Here is a 17,153-nt window from a genome sequence, read left to right on the forward strand (position 1 = left end):
AAGGAGGCGGACAAATCCAATTTAATAATACTATCCACTTATAAACAGGAAATGAGAATATTGTGAATAGCTCTAATGAATATCACTAATTTTGTTTTTTTATATTTGTTTCCTCTGTGCCTTGCAGTTTTAGTGCAAAGTAGCAGTTGACTCAATAAGTACGAGTTTGTTGAATGAATAAATGAGTGAATGCCTTTCCAGAATCCAGAGAGATGTGGGGCTGAAAGACTAGAGGAAGTGGGGGGAGGTGAAGCCTAAATCATCTGAGTAACTTTCCCTAAATAAAGAAGTATGATACAGAAAGCAGTATCTATCCAGATAACAAAGGGAAGTATTTCTCAAGAGACTTTGCCCTTATTTTTTTAAACAACAAGTATTGTAAGATTTCTTAAGAGAAGCTTGAGGAGAATTTATCCTGAGTTTGAGTTTGCTAAGCTGGTAGAATTTATTAGAATTGGTCCTTTGCAGGTGTCTCTCAATTTCTGAAGGAAGTTTAGGATGAATTTGTTTTACACTTCAATATCATATTGAATAGAGTAATAAACTGTCAAGAAACCTGCCTAATTTGAACTCACCCTGTAAATGCCTGTGAAACTTGAGAGGTTTGTTTGCCCTGTTAGTCTCACTATTTCTTCATTTTTAAAATACAATAATTAAGCTGGGTGTGACATCACAAACCTGTGGACAGCTACTCAGGAAGCTGAGGCAGGAGTATCATTTGAGCCTGGGAGTTTGAAGCTGCAGTGAGCTGTGATCATGCCACTGCACTCCATCCTGGGTGATGGAGCAAGATCCTATCTCAATAATAAATTAATTAAGTAAGTAATTAATCTATAAAACTATTTTCAGATTCGATCTCTCTTTTTTAATCTTCTCAGTGTCTAATTGTGGAGTATAAAATGCTTGTATTGAGCATTATACAAAAAACTCAAATACATATTTCACATGATCTTGCCATTTGCCTTAATATAATTTATATGACCAAATATAAGATAAATTTCTTTTGCCCAAAATGACACCTCAAAAAAATGAGTTAGTTTAAAATCAATTTTTTCAAAGGTTGCATTCTCAATTCCTTTGTCTTGGATAGCATTTCAGGGATTGAATGAACACATTAGCCCAAAATTACCTTCACCAATGTGAGTTTTATGTCTGCATGTATTCAGATAGATAGATAGATGAGAGAGAGAGTTAACATGAACTCACTAACACTGAAACATTTAGTAAAAGCTAAAACATTTTTATCATTTTAGTTTGCAAGACTAAAACAGTAAAAAAATTGAATTATAAAAATTAGCATATATTTAATAGTGATTCCTGGAGTCTGACCACACCATATTCAACTGCTGGGTACTGTGGTAAACAAGATTCCTTTAAAAGCAATATGATAAATGGTCGTATTGTGGAGATTAACAAAAATAATAAAAGTTTTAATGCTATGTAAATGGATACTTATGGCTTGGGACAAAATTTCCAGTAACAGCATCAGAAGTAGATACAAAATTATAAATGATGAACTCCGAAAACCTGATGACTTAAAAGAATCTTTCCTTTGATGAAAAACCAATGTTTCATGGAATATGGAATTTTTTAATATTAAAGTTTCAACATAAATTTAATAGATATGAAAATATGTGGTATTAACTGCATCTTTGTAGCTAAATAAATTGGCTTTCTCATAGGAAAATGAGGAATTATCTTACATTTAGTGTTGCTTTGTATTGGACCTAAAAGGTTTAATAGATCATAATATTTGACATGGGAAATTACTACATATTGTTAAGTGAAATTTTTTAATAGACAGTATACAATTAACTACACAAAGTTACATCTTGATAAGATGTTCACCAATATATTGACTATAGTTATCGCTAAATAGTGGGATGGGATCAAGGATAACATTTTTGTTTTGGGCTTTTGCCTCTGTCTAAATTTTCTACAATATATATTATAATAATTTTGAATTTAGAAAAAAAAGAAATTAAAATCGTCTTTGAAGCCATGTCTACTTCGTACCTCATTATTTGATCTACAAAAGCAGATGTATTTATCTAACAAGAGGTCATTCATTTGTAGCAGTCCTCTCTGGTATATTATTTTTAATTTCCATCTGTAGTCTAAACTTTTTAATATGAGTGAAGTTTTCGCTCTTTGAATTTGTTATTAAAGGATAAGAAAAATTCTGTATTTATTGTACATGTTCAAGTAATAAAATACATTTAGTGAGGAAAGTGAATCCAGTGATGAGTATTTCTTCATTTTCTAATATTAGATAATTAACTCAGTTTTAGTCTTTGCCTTATTTCTAATTCATCAGAGTTAAGGGTGTTCTTAGTCCTCCGGTGAGATTCCAGAATTCTGTGTTGAGGATTAGCAGGAAGAAGTATCAAATTACATTTTCTAGCTTGCTGTTCTGCCTGACAGAAAATCAAGCTCAGCTCTCTTTGGATCCTAAAAATGTGAGTGTGCATGTCTACCGGGGGTAAGAGTTGGGAAAGTGAAGTGCGGTGACCAACAGATCATATGGGAGCCTAGAGAGCTCTAGCAGCAGCAGCCGTCGATAGTAAAGAAACAACTGACAAGGGCTGTCTGGATATGTCTTCTGTGTTGAAATCTGTAGCTTTACCTTTTTACTCAGTGTCCTCTATGGTTTCTTTATGTTTATTTTGGTTATTTGTTGTAATTTGTCCCTAAAGAAGAAAGCTGAAAGATAGTCTGATAAGCTTCTCTTTCAACATCTGGTGTTTACCATGGCTCTGTGAAGTTCATTTTTTTTTTTCATCATCTTTGAATTTAGTGTATTTGTTCCCTTAAGACCAAAAATTGCACAGACATTGCAATAAAAGTACTCATTTTCCAAATTTTCTCTTTTGCTCCTCTCATCCTTTCACCCCCTTCCCATTCCCATACACAAGAAGACAGTCCTGGCAATGAATTCCTCAATGAAGGCATGCCAATTAATCAACCAGATTATACTTAGAGTTGAGCCACTCTACAAAAAAACTTTCCTTCACAAGGAGATTAAGTCTTCATGAGGCGTTAAAACCAGTTCAGGAAACAATTAAGGTATAAACTAAAACTGAATTGGTAACTCAGAGAAAGGGAAAAATGAAAAAGAAGAAAGCACCATGGAGAATCTGGCCTTTCAAGAAAGGAAAAGAGTTTCATGATAAAGGAATAGTTACCAGAATGTCCTCAGTGGAGAAAGAGCATGGGGAGAGGGTAAAGGTACAAGTATTGGGTTGGAGTGAACAATTCTGACTAAAAAAGGCTGTGTTTAGATACTGAAAATGAAGGCACTTGATGAAAGGAAAATCATATTATTCATTTTATTGAGCAGTGGTGACAAGAAGGTACATAGGGATTATGGATGATCCTGAAGACCAGAAACAAAAATGTGGCCTTGTATAATAAACTCAAACTACCAAAGTGTTATAAGAAGTGATGCATCAAATTACCATTTTCTGCTCAACATCACTAATCATCAGGGAAATGCAAATTAAAATCACAATGAGATACCACTTTACTCCTGCAAGAATGGCTACAATTTAAAACACACACACACAGAAATAGATGTTGGCATGGATGTGGCGAAAGGGAACATTTTGACACTGCTCGTAGGAGTGTAAATTAGTAAACCAGTATGGAAAACAGTATGAAAACTCCTTAAAGACTAAGAGTAAATTTACTGTTCAATTCAGCAATCCCAACACCGGGTATCTACCCCCCAAAAAAGAAGCCATTATATGAAAAAGATACATGCACACTCATGTGTATAGCAGCTCAATATGCAATTGCAAGAATATGGAACCAACCTAAATGCCCATCAACAAATGAATGGATAAAGAAAATCCAGTATATATACACCATGAAATATTACTCAGCCATAAAAACGAATGGAATAACGTCTTCAGCTGAAACTTGGATGGAACTGGAAGCCATTATTCTAAGCGAAGTAAATCAGGAATGGAAAACCAAATACCATATGTTCTCACTTATAAGTGGGAGCTAAGCTTTGAAGACGCAAAGACATAAAGAGCAATATAATGGACTGTGGAGACTCAGGAGGGGAAGTTGGAAGTGGGGTGAAGGGTAAAAGACAACATTGAGTACAGTGGACACTTCTCGGGTGGAGGGTGCTCTAAAACCACAGAACTCACCACTAAAGAACTCATCCACGTAACCAAAAACCACCTGCACCCCCAAAACTATTGAAATAGAAAAGTAAAAAATAAAATTATTATTTGTATTAGATTGGCAATGAACTGTAAAAAGAATGGAAAGGGGGAGAGAAACATCAAGGAAACTTGGAAAATCCATGTAGTAATCGGGGTGTGAGGAAACAGAGCCTGGATTAGGGTGGTAATAATGGAGCAAAAAGAGGATCTCAATAAAACAATTCAGGAATAAAAATAATAAATGGTGACATATTTGGAAAGGGCAGAAGGAAAAAAACACACAAGAGTTGGATATATCCAGAAGCATAAAAGGACTGTGGTACAACTGACAGAAATAGAAACATTGAGATGGAGCTCATTTCACAGGATTTGTACTTGTCCATATTCTTCTTACTATTTTTTGGTTCTCTAGGTAGCTGACAGCTAGTAAAAAGGACTTTGTTGTACTGACTTGAATGTGGTACCCAAAAAAGGGCTTTTCTGGTCACTCAGTTATTAAGGGAGTGTTTACACAAAAGAATACAAAAGGATTTTCAGGAAACCCTAAAATGATATTTTCCAATACAGAGAGCTGAATGTTCTCACTACTCTTTAGATATATCTGCTAAGTCAAATGTTAGCTTTTCTGTCTTACTTAGATGATATTTAGATTTATCATGTTTCACTTAACTTAGAATAAAAACAAATATGTGCATTTTCTATAGTGTCTTCTGGATTTACAGGTACATCCTCTGAGTTTTAACAGCCCTTTTGAAGTCTAAGTAGAATAGGCAACACACTGTGTTCACTGATACCGTTTTGAAACTGTCTGACCCATTATTACATAAAGATGAACGTTTCACTTAATAAAGCCTTAGAGTAACACAATTTGTTACACCATAATTAAAGATGGACACATCTGTTCCATTTGAATTCAAACCCCTTTGAACATAATTACATAAAGCTGCAAGAATAGAAATTCTCAGTCTTAGATACTTCCAATCAAAAAAAAAAAAAACTTCTGTCTACAGAAACTACATGGTCAAAGGACAATTTGTAAAATGAAGTCAAATGATGTCTCTCCGTCTGTATCAAAGCATGAAATAAAGCAAAGGCCCCAGATTAAAGTACTGTCCCCATATAAAGTACTGTCCCCATATAAAGTACTGTCCCCATACAAAACCTGTAGTTAGTTAAGGAAACCCAGGTGAACGACAGTCTTTATAGAAAGTATGAGCATTCCATCTTTGTGGAGAGGTACTATTTATTTATATTCTCTTAGCCCATAGGGAGATAAAAGAGGAACAAATACTAAGAACAAAGGGAAAACAAATGCAGGAGATACTGAGCATGTATGTGTTACCTTTCAACTGCCTAATAAATTCTACATTTTCAGTCATATTAAACGTATAGAGGATATACAAAACAGCAAATCACCTTGATTAGGTGTTTTTATCCAAAACACAGGTATACCTTGGAGACACTCCCTGTTTTGTTCCTGGCCACTGCAACAACGCAAATATTACAATAAAGTGAGTCAAAATAATGTTTTGGTTTCTCAGTACATACAAAAATTATGTTTACACTACACTGTAGTCTATTAATTGTGCAATAGCATTATGTCTAGAAAAGTGTACACACCTTCATCTAAAACACTTTATTGCTAAAAAATGCTAACAATCACCTGAGCCTTCCAGGTAGCCTTCCAGCCTACCAGAATCTTTTTGCTGATGGAGGCTTTTGCCTCAATGTGAATGGCTGCTGACTGATCAGGGTAATGGTTGCTGAAGGTTGGGATGACTGGCAATTCCTTAAATAAGGCATACAGTGAAGTTTGTTGCATTGATTTCACAAAAGATTTCTCTGTAGCACGAAATGTTGTTTGATGGCATTTTACCCACATTAGAACGTCTTCCAAAATTAAAATGAATCCTCTCAAACCCTGCTACTGCTTTATCAACTAAGTTAATGTAATATTCTAAATGCTTCATTGTCCTTTCAGCAATATTCCTAGCATCTTCACCAGGACTAGACAAGAAATCACTTTCTTTGCTCATCCATAAGAAGCAACTCCTCATCCATTCAAATTTTATAATGAAATTGCAGCAATTCAGTTATATCTTCAGGCTCAACTCCTATTCTAGTTTCTTGCTATTTCCACTGCATCTGCAGTTACTTCCTCCACTGAAGTCTTGAATTTCTCAATGTCATCCAGGAGAGTTGGAATCAACTCCTTCCAAATTCCTGTTAATAGTGATATCTGACCTCCTTCCATAAATCATGAATGTTCTCAATGACATCTAGAATGATGAATCCTTTCAAAAAGGTTTTTAATTTAATTTTCCTAGACCCATCAGAGGAATCACTATCTATGGCAGCGATAGCCTCACAAAATGTATTCCTTAAAAAATAAAACTTAGAAGTCTAAATTACTCTTTAATCAATGTGCTGCAGAATGGATGTTACATAAGCAGGCATAACAACATTAATCTCCTTTACAATTCCATCAGAGCTCCTGAGTGACCAGATGCATTGTTAGCAAATGGTAATATTTTCAAGCATTTTGAAAATATTGTGAAAAATACTGAAATTTTCTTTCTGAGCTGTAGTTCTCAACATTGGGATTAAAATATTCAGTAAATCACACTGTAAACAGATTGCTGTCATCCAAGTCTTTGTTATTCCATTCTAGTGCGCAGAAAGAGTAAATTTAGCATAATTATTAGGGGCTCTACAGTTTTTGAAATGGTAAAGAAGCCCTGGCTTCAACCGAAGGTCACCAGCTACATTCACCTCTAACAAGAGTCAGCCTGTCCTTTGAAGCTTTGAAGCCAGGCATTGACTTCTCCTTTGTAGATATGAAAGCCCTATATGGATTCTTTTCTCACTGTGAAGCTGTTTCATTTACATTGAAAATCTGTTGTTTAGCGTAACCACATTCATCAATGATCTTAGCCCGATCTAGAAAACTTGCAGCAGCTTCTCCATAGACACTTGCTGCTTAGCCTTGCACTTTCATGTTATGGAGATGGCTTCTTTCCTTTAACCTTATAACCAATCTCTTCTAGCTTTAAACTTTACTTCTGCAGCTTCCTCACCCCTTCCAGTCTTCGTAGAATTGAAGAGCGTTAGGGCCTTGCTCTGGATTTGGCTTTGGCTTAAGGGAAATGTTGTGACTGATTTGATCTTCTACGCAGAACACCAAATTTTTCTCCATATCACCAATAAGGCTGTTTCACTTTATTATTTGTGTATTCGCTGGAGTATCACTTTTAATTTCCTTCAAGAACCTGTTGTTTGCATTCTCCAGTTGGCTGTTTGCTGCAAGAGGCCTAATTTTCAACCTGCCTCAGCTTTCAGTACACCTTTCTCTCTAAACTTAATTATTTCTAGCTTTTTATTTAAAGTGAGAGATGTGCAGCTCTTCCTTTCATTTGAACACTTTAGAGGTCATTGTAGGGTTATTAAATGACCTTATTTCAGCAATATTGTGTCTTATGGAATAGGGAGACCTAAAGAAAAGGAGAGAGACGGGGGAATGGCCAGTTGATGGAGAAGTCAATAACACATACGACATTTATCTAGTTCAGGGTCTTATGTGAGTGCAGTTTGTGGCATCTCAAAACAATTAATATAGTAACACCAAAGATGACTAATCACAGATCACCAGGACATATAACAATAATGGAAAAGTTTGAAACACTGTGAGAATTACCAAAATGCTACACAGAGGTATGAAGTGAGCATGTGCTGACGAAAACATGGCATTGATAGACTTGCTCAGTCCTGGGTTGCCACAAACCTTCCATTTATAAAAATGTATTATCTGTGAAGCTCAGTAAAGCAAAGCGCAATAAATGAGGTATGCCCATAGTTTTTAGGTTAATAATAATCAAATGTGTAATTAAAGAAAGCAGAGGTAAAGGAAACTCTGTGATTTTAGAATGAATTCTGAGAATTTAATAACATGAGTTAAGTGGCAAGCCATGCACACAAATATCCCTGAAATGTAGGTTGTTCATCTGCTTTATTTATGTTTCCATATCCTGAAGATGGCTTAATGAGGGGATGCAATCAGGATTAGGTAAGCAGTGAGAACTTGGAGGGATCAGGGGTGACAGTTAGATTTATATAAATATTTGCAGAGACTGGGAAGAGCAGATGCTCATATAATCCAGACAATGTGTGTGCACTTGATTTTAAAATAAAATAAAACAGTTGAAAGCTAAAATATGATTAATCAGAGGAAATGCTTTAATCAACATCTTCCAAATCCTTAAGCACTGCTGAAAAGATTAAAGAAACATAAAAGAAATTAAATTATGACATTCAAAAGGAAACCAAAATTAGTCTATTTCTGGTAGTTTTCTTTTATTTCAGATGTGGGATGGAGTATGCAATTCATTTGCATTTTCAATTGCTGTCAACTAGTGAAATTTCCTAGGTGTTTAAGGTACTAAATAAATTACCTAAGACTTATCGCATAATTTACAATGTGGTGGTGATATCTGTCCCTTTGTTATTAATTTATTACAAGAAATATTTACATTTGCCCTTATTTCCTATAGTTCTAAACAGAGATCTTTCCAAAGGAAAGGGAGATAGCAAATTTAAATGAGTGTCAGTTTCATGTTAATAGGTTAACTACATAGACTTTTTAAAGTTGAGTATCAAGAAGAAATTGGTACATCAAATCCATATAGTTATCCAATTTCTATCAAGAAAACTCAAAATAAGAGCAATTAGCTTTGAACTAGTTTGGGGCGCAGTTCTTCTCAAGTCAGTAACTCTTGCTATTATTTCTGTTGTTTTCTCCCAAAATATTTGATGAGCTGCTCAATATGAATCTGTAGTTATTACTAAAGTTCAGAGACAATATAAATAGAAAATTTTAAAACAATATATGAAGGAAATAAAAAACGCATGCCTTCATTGCAAGTTTCAAAAAATATAAACATTTAACGCTCAAAGCATGCATTTTTTCTACAAAAAAAATTTTGTTGGTAATGGAAATGGCCACATATGTCTCACCAGAGTAGTATTAACAGTTTGTAAAAGGCAGGTGAGCCTCTACAGCTAGGATAGTTAACAGCTTGCTACTTTGTTAATTTCAAGAATATCTTTAAGTAGAATGGGAGCCTGGTTGCAATTTCTGGCAGAAATATTATCAGCATCTACTAAAATTCTACCACAAAGTTTCTAGCACTAAAATATTTGAAAGCTTGTTCTTGCAAAAACATTGTGGAAATATTCTTATTTAAATGATAGGTGTCAGAATTTCTCATTATGTGCCATCCTATAAATAAATCTTAATAGTAGGGAAAACTATTTGAATAACCGAGAAGACTGCGAAATCTAGACCGAAAAATAAAAGCAGCTATGTGGCATTTTGTTGTGTTCTACCATAATTAAGTTAACTTTGAAGAGCACATTGCACTAATTTGCTTATATATTAACTGTTTGATATTTTCTTCTAATAAGAGAAAACAATCTGAATTTAAATGAATGAAAGGCATACAGATTCTTGCGTCAGTCTCCCAGTGACTTTTTGTTTAGTCATTTATGTGCAATGGCCCTTTGATCCCCAAATCACTAACCTTATGTACTTCATTTACAATAAGTTCACTACTATTGAATAATTTATATTTTATCATCAGAAAATAATTCTAAAAGTATCCCTATTTGGTTCCTATACCAATGTCATTCTTTGTCAAATGGCATTGTATTACTCAAATTAGTGACTTTCACATAACGAGCTAAACTAATGACTGACAACCAAGCCCAATAATAATGCTGAATAAGAATATGGCCATTTCTATCAACAGACTTACTGGAGGGATAAAGAGGAGAGACCAGTCATAAGAATCCTCCCTTGGTTCTATCTCCTTTTTCTCAGTTCTTATCACTGTACCACAAAAAGGGACATAGTGTTTAATGATTATGGTTGTTGAATGCCATCATCACCACCTTACCAAGCTCATCACTTGTCAAAAGGAAATGAAAAATTAAGTTCTGGTGGGGACTCTGAGACAGGGACACAATATCTGGAGATCTGAACATCATCTCTGCCATTACATTGCTTTGTGCTCTTCTGCTTGGGCCATTTCTGTACAATGAGGGAGTTGGTTAAGGGATATGCACTCCCAGGCACCTGTGTTCTGGGCATCGTCAGAAGCAACCCACGGCGTAAATGTAACCATATATGAAAATTGCTCATGAATCTAGAAGCATGCTGTCCTGCATTATGTCTCCTACCCTTATGTGGCTATTTAAGTGTAAAAATAAAGAAACTAATAGTAAATATTTAAAATTCAGTTTCTCCGTAATACACGCCGAATTGCAAGTGCTCATAGCTCCATGAGGCTATTGGCTACCAAGAAAAGAGAAAATTCTACATAAGTAACTATGCTATGTGTATTATTTTCTGGAAACAGAGGTAATTATCAACCTACAAAAGTATTAATTTGTTTCCAAGAACTAATGGAGGTGGTAGAGTCATGTATATACAGTTTTGCATTTTGGGTTTTTTTTTTTAACCATGCTCAGATCCTTTTCTTTTTTTCTGACGATATAGACATGTGCAAATCTCTTGCTTCCTTTTTGACAAAAAAGTTCTGAGTATTGCTCAAAGAAAACTTCAGCTGAATTACATTTCAAGGAGTTTCATTGACCAATGAATGATGAGTGAATCAGGCAGACCTCAGAATCACAGCAGATTCAAGAGAGACTCCAGCACAGCCACATGATGGAAGACAATTTACAGACAGCAAAAGGAAAGTGACCTACAAAAAACGGAAGTGAGGCACAGAAACAGCTGGATTGTTTACAGCTTGGCATTTGCCTTATTTGAACACGGTTCAACAGCTGGCTACATTTGATTGGCCGAAACTCAATGATTGGCACAGGTGTGGGCTATGATAGGTTTACACCTCGATTGTGATAATTCATGATGTACAGAAAAGCTTTTAGGCCTGACTTAATACGGAAGAAAGCAGCTTTAGGCTAACTTTGATTTAACAAAGTTAAAGCCCCTGAATTCTAAAGCATTTCTTAATAGTCGTGCAGAACTCTGAAGGCATATACCTATATAATATTGCAGCGAAGATATGTTTTGAATATTATTTACTGTACCAGACTGCTTGCTAACACTAAAAAAAGGCATACGCATATACAAATAAAAACTATCCACCAAAAACACTTAAAAAATATTTATACTGGTGCGTATGTCAGCAATCTGGGAATGATCCGTTTCATGACTTAGATTTAATAATACCTACTGACATTTAATTTTCTATAATCCTCTGCTTATCAAGAGACAATACACTAAGTAAAAACACATCAATATATGAGTGATCATAGAACTTCACCATTGTTTTCAAACATACCAAAATGTATATATTCAAATATATTTTGACTTTCTCAACTAGTTGCTTTTCAGAAAAATGAATTCCCTTCAGATTCTCCAAAAGTTTATTTTAAATAGCATTAATGTTATCAGGTATTAATACTTCAGGAGCATAATTTTGTGTCTGAAAATAGTCCAAGGTCATCTAAAGCCAAATCTGGGGCATAATTCCGGATACAATCAAAGTGAAACTAAAAGCAGTAGGACTTTTTTTTTTTCCTGTGGGAATAATAATGAGGTAGCATTTATTGAGCATCCATGAAATACTAAGAAATGTTTACTGTTTAACATAATTATTCTTGTCTTCATCACTATTTTCCTGTAAGGAACACAGGAAACAGCTGCTCACAGAAGTCTCATAACTTACCTAAAGTCACATGTCAGGCACGTTTTAGAACAAGAATCCACACACAGAAATATCTAGCTAGTCTAAATCTAGGATGCTGAGGTTAATTCTCAATGAGACATTTTAAAATTCCTTTCTTGTTTATAATCATTTTTACTTTTACAATTTATATTATAAAAATGCATATATTAATAATGATTCAGGTCAATATTTATCATACATTTTATGATTTTGGTGTTTGAAAGAAAACAACCTCTGACCACAATTATTCCTCCAGACATACCTTGATTTTTTTATATAGAATAGCAATAAAATCCTAAAAAGAAAATAAAAGCCTTCAAATACTTATTAATTAAACTTTTTTGTAACATTTTCATATTATTTCACATAAAAACTTGAATTTGAATTGAAAAGTAAATATGCACTTGCCTAAATTTGAAATGTGGAAAAAATATGAACCATAATTTGGATGCATATGTTTTAGTATGTTTACAAAAGACTAACAAAATTTGACATAAAATAATATTTGCTCAAGTCTGGAACACAAACATTGATTCTAACGTATTTATTTATGAAGTTGGAATACAGCTTTAAAATATGACTTGGAATGGTTATCTCACATGCAGTTCAGTAAGACAAAGGCTCTTATAAATATCATATACCATTGAACACTATCAATTAAGTATGTAAACCCAAGATAAAGCTGTTCAGGTGGCATACCAGACTAAGTAGAATTATTACAGACAGTTTGTATCAATTAAGAAAGTTCAAGCAGTTATTTAAATACTTGAGGCTATTCATTAGCCCTTAAAGCTCAAAGAAATCACCAAAGTGTAATTATATCCAGCCTAGTGATTGGCACTGAAGTTTATAAGAGGTTAAGAAAGCCCCACAGGTCATGATTGAACAAATAGCTCCCCCTCACAGCACAAGTGATATCTTAGAAGAACACAATGACAGGAGAGAGATCTTGGTACTGAAGAATATGCAGTTTCTAAAAAGTGAGGAATTTGAAATAACTATTATTTGAGAAACTTGCCAGTGAATTAGCAAGATAAAATATGTCATCATGAAGAATTCAGTTCATCTCTAACACCGGGTACATAAACTACACGCAACTTTTAAAAAATTTAAAGTGCTATAAATCCTAAATTCAATCACAGAAGCAATGTTAACAAGTACATTCCCTCTTGGAGGTTTCCTTTCTGTAGATGTGTTTTCACCAGTTTAACCATGCTCCTAAATACTATCTCATGGCAGGCAATTAAGACTCTGTAAGACTCAGAATATACATCTGTGTACCCATTTCTTTTGAAAAAAGGAAAGAAAATTGCTTAGCTATAATCACACTCTCAATGAGTCATAATCACAATGACTCTGAACCTTTTAAACCCAAGCTCTTTCTTGGTACATATAGAAATTACTTTATCCAGGAAGTTTAAAGTCATTCCGTGTCCTTGCAAATAGGCAACTATACATCAAATTCTTAAGGTCCAATGCATATCTAAACATATTAGCTTTATAATTTTAGATAGGTAGAAAATTGTGAATGGAGACAGTTATAATAATGGCCCAGAAGAACAACAAAGAAAAGAAAACAAAAACTGCTTCAATAGGTCTTAAAAAAGTGTCTCTCCACTTAAGGACACACCATAAGTTCTCACCACCATGATTGCTGCTCTGGTTAACATTCTTTCACAGAAAAATTATACAGTTCGTCAGTGTTCAAAGATTTACAAAGAGCACTTATTAAATCTATGCTGAAAGTAATTTAACTTTGAATGATTCGGAAGTTTCTTCAGAATTTTTTCCTGTCCCAAGTATCATCATTACATACATACACCAGTTATCACCGAACAATCTTATAGGTAGAGAATGCATCAGAAATGGACTTTTCCTGTCCATACCTTAGAGTATATGTGAGTGCTGGGTATAAAGCTTAAAGAAGAGAAATCAACATATCAAAAAGGTATCTGCACTCCCATGTTTATTGTAATACTACTCACAATAGCCAAGGGATGGAAACAACCTAAGTGTTCATCAGTGGACAAATGGATCCAGAAAATGTGGCACATATACACAATGGAATGTCATTCAGCCATAAAAAGGAATGAAATCATGTCGTTTGCAACATGGATAGAACTGGAGGACATTATGTCAAGTGAAATGAGTCAGGCACAGAAAGATATTATCACACATATATGAGAGCTAACAAAAAAAAATTGAACTCACAAAGACAGAGTGGAATGATGGTTACCAGAGACTGAGAAGGGTAATGGGAACTGAGGGATAAAGTGAGGATGCTTAATGGGTACAAAACTACAGTCAATAGAAGAAATAAGACCTAGTGTTCTATAGCACAATAGACTGACTATAGTTACCACTAATTTAATGTATATTTTAAAATAATTGAAAGAGTGGAATTAGAATGTTTTAAAATAATAATAATGGTTTGAGACGATGGACACCCCAATTACCCTGGTTTGAACATTACACATTGTAAGCCTGTATCTAAACATCCCATGTACTGCATACACACATACAACTGTTATGTACCCATAATAATAAATTTTTAAAATTAAATTTAAGAAAAAGTGGGAATAAATCTGCTTTTAGTTTATTTAATGGCCACCTATCTTTTACTCATAATAGCAGAGACCTGAACAAAAGTTTATTCACTGACATTTTTTAGATGTTGGGTTTACAGGTTAACAAGACTTCCGCGTATACTGAAAAAAATAGCCCACCAATTTGCACACTCATACATATGCACACATAAGCGTATACAATACAAAAGGACTTTAGCACACTCTTGTACAGAAGCAGCCATGTAGCCAGGAACTCACCACCACACTCTAGCTGCTGAAATGTCCTTCTCATCCCTGTAGCTGTAGTGATTTCTGAGTCTTCATTTAATTTTCGCTGGTGAGGAAACAAATGTCTAGAATCTCCATTATCCCATTGCCTCAATCCTTGATGACATGAGAGCCTTAATAGTCTACCTTCACTGCTGGAAAATGAGGGTGTGGAGTGTGAACAAGAGATTCTGTTTCCACTCCCACCCTGAGGCTTACTTCATAATGGGAGATGTGTTCCAGAATCTTGGGCTGGAAATTAGAATAAGTTTCATCATAGAAATAAAAGTCTGAAGACCTGAAACTTCCCAGATAATCAGTAATACAATTCAGCTACTTTATACAATTTTATGAACTAACCAGAATAAACTACTTCATATAATATAAATATTATTAGAAAAATGCATTCTAAGTCTTTTAAAACTTAAAAAACAGTTTTTGAAATACAGCCTGTTCACTGTTTAAAGAATGTTCACAAAATAAAATCACAAAGGAACAAATCAGTTACTACTCTCTAAAATCATAGAATTTTACATAATTTTTAATAGGCACACTTTTCAAATATTACATTGTAAAATGAATAAATTGTAGGCCGGGCGCGGTGGCTCACGCCTGTAATCTCAGCACTTTGGGAGGCCAAGACGGGCGGATCACGAGGTCAGGAGATCGAGACCATCCTAGCTAACACTGTGAAATCCGGTCTCTACTAAAAATACAAAAAATTAGCTGGGCGTGGTGGCGGGAGCCTGTAGTCCCAGCTACTCGGGAGGCTGTGGCAGGAGAATGACGTGAACCCGGGAGGCAGAGCTTGCAGTGAGCCAAGATCGTGCCACTGCACTCCAGCCTGGGCAACGTTGCGAGACTCCGTCTCAAAAAAAAAGAAAAAAAAAAAAATGACCAAATTGTAAAAAGTAAAGGCTAGGAAGGAAAGGGCTTTGCACAATATAGAGGGGAAATGAACATTGAAATTACATATTTTTGTGTACAATTTTTTTATTTTAGTTCAACTGGCTATTTTATCTTTTCTTCTACAGACCTGATAAACTGCGTAATTCTCCCTTTTTATCCTGTATTTTCACTTTTGTCTTGCTCTTTACTGGATTATGCTAATTAGCATGCTAACAAAACAAAATCTTCTCTTGATCCTACTCTCTACATTGACTAGCACTCCATTTCATTTCTCCCTGTGCAAAGTAAAACTCTTTGAGTTGCCTTTACTTAATATTTCCAAAAATTTTCTTCTCATTTTCTCCTAAACTCACTGCAACCAAGTTTTTTTTTTTTTTTTTTTTTGAGGCGGTGTCTCGCTCTGTCACCCGGACTGGAGTGCAGTGGCCGGATCTCAGCTCACTGCAAGCTCCGCCTCCCGGGTTCACGCCATTCTCCTGCCTCAGCCTCCCGAGCAGCTGGGACTACAGGCGCCCGCCACCTCGCCCAGCTAGTTTTTTTTTTTGTATTTTTAGTAGAGACGGGGTTTCACCGTGTTAGCCAGGATGGTCTCGATCTCCTGACCTCGTGATCCGCCCGTCTCGGCCTCCCAAAGTGCTGGGATTACAGGCTTGAGCCACCGCGCCCGGCCTGCAACCAAGTTTTAAGCCATTCCACCAAAACTGTTCCTGCCACGATTATTATTTACTTCTGCATTCCTCAACCCCATGGTCAGTTTTCTGCCCTTGATCCAATAGCAGCATTTGACGCATTTGATCATTATCTCCTTCTAGATACATTTTCCAGGACACCTCCCATTCTTGGTCTCTCTTGTATGTCTGATCACGTCTAATTGCTCGGTTCTTCTCTATCTCCTCCCTTAGTGATCTTACCTCATTCCATGACTTAGGTTAGCACTTTAAAGAAATTATTCCAACATCTTCGGGTGTCTATGGTTTCCGATTAGAAGTCAGTGGCTTTGTGTATCATTGTTTCCCTGTAGGCAATGAGTCACTTTTCTCTTCCTGCTTTCAAGATTTTCTCTTGACCGTTGGCTTTCAAAAGTTTGACAATAATGAGATCAGGCAGAGTTTGGGTTATGCTTACCTTGATCTGCGTTTGCTTAGGTCTTTGAATCTGTAATATTGAGTCTTTCACCAAATCAGAGAAATGTTCAGCCATTTTTATTTCAACTAATTTTTCTGGCTCATTCTCTTTCCTCTCTTCTGGACTCCAATTACAGTTGGGTAGACCTTTTGATGTTAGATTCTTAAATTTCTGTTCAAATTTCTGAAACTTTATTTTCTGGCTTTCCCAGATTGGATAATGTCTTGATCTTTCTTAAAGTACACAGACTCTTTCCTATTTATCTCCATGCTACTGTTAAGCCTGTCCAGTGAATTCTTTAATTCAGATGCTGTGTTTCTTAGTTGTAGAATTTTCATTTGGTTCTTTTTCATGTT

The 17,153-nt window shown here is 35.2% G+C and overlaps 1 protein-coding gene across 3 annotated transcripts in view; it reads right to left on the reverse strand.

The window, feature by feature from the left end:
* The window catches only part of CSNKA2IP (casein kinase 2 subunit alpha' interacting protein), a 128,507-nt gene extending 113,524 nt beyond the window's left edge, over positions 1 to 14,983 (reverse strand). For 2 of the 3 annotated variants that reach the window (XM_033211574.1, XM_033211575.1), the window contains exons 1-2: positions 14,755 to 14,957; positions 5,595 to 5,662 (exon numbers count right to left, since the gene is read on the reverse strand). The gene's annotated coding sequence lies outside the window, so the exon portion shown is untranslated. Of the gene's footprint in view, positions 1 to 5,594; positions 5,663 to 14,754 lie in introns of all 3 variants that reach the window. The other variant, XM_033211576.1, reaches the window with a different exon arrangement.
* Positions 14,984 to 17,153: the final 2,170 nt, after the last annotated feature.

Source organism: Trachypithecus francoisi, unplaced genomic scaffold (genome assembly GCF_009764315.1).
Source record: "Trachypithecus francoisi isolate TF-2019V2 unplaced genomic scaffold, Tfra_2.0 Lachesis_group0, whole genome shotgun sequence".
Classification (NCBI taxonomy): Eukaryota; Metazoa; Chordata; class Mammalia; order Primates; family Cercopithecidae; genus Trachypithecus; species Trachypithecus francoisi.